Source organism: Triticum dicoccoides, chromosome 4B (genome assembly GCF_002162155.2).
Source record: "Triticum dicoccoides isolate Atlit2015 ecotype Zavitan chromosome 4B, WEW_v2.0, whole genome shotgun sequence".
In the NCBI taxonomy this organism is placed as follows: domain Eukaryota; kingdom Viridiplantae; phylum Streptophyta; class Magnoliopsida; order Poales; family Poaceae; genus Triticum; species Triticum dicoccoides.
Window position 1 is genome coordinate 398,987,666 of NC_041387.1, and position 781 is coordinate 398,988,446.

Sequence of the window (781 nt, forward strand, 5' to 3'; positions counted from 1 at the left end):
ATCTTTTTCCTATGAATAAAATTATGAAATTTGTAGTCCACAAAATTTTCTCAACAAAACTTCACAAAATCAAAAGCAACTACTCATAAGGATGTATAGAGGCCATAGCAAGCATTCAAACTACTTAGAACTCTAAGAATTCAACATGCAAGCTCAACTGCAGTAGCACCAAGAGTAACTAATTATTCAAAATGTAAACCAGTAAAGCAAAAACTAATTGGGCCAATGGAGGAGTCACATACCAAGCAACAATTCCTCGAAACAGTTTCGGAAACGGAGCTTCGAGCAAAGAGATCAAAATCCGCGGGTTCGGGAGCAAGAACACGAGAGAGAGAGAGAGAGAGCAATGGTGATTTTTTTCTCGAGGTAGGTTGTGATGTGGGATGAAGAGATAAGTGAGGGGGCCACATGGGGACCACAACCCACCAGGGCGCGCCTGGGGGTCCTGGCGCGCCCAGGTGGCACTACTAGGAAAACGGCTATAGCTAATATGGACATTAATGGCACACCATGTATGTGGTGCGCCACTGCTATATAGCAGTGGCGCACTATCGGGGGTTGGGTGCGACATATGCCAAAGGATGGCTTATCATGGTGGGGGCGAGTAGAACGTCGCCGGTGCCTGGAAACGGGATGAGGCGAAGACATGCACGCCGGCAGATCTTACCCAGCTTCAGGGCTCTCCGAGGAGATAACACCCCTACTGCTGCTCTGCGGGGTCTCCGCATGGTCACTAAGGCAAAGTGAGTACAAGGGTGCTCCTTGAGCTATTTCTGGAGGT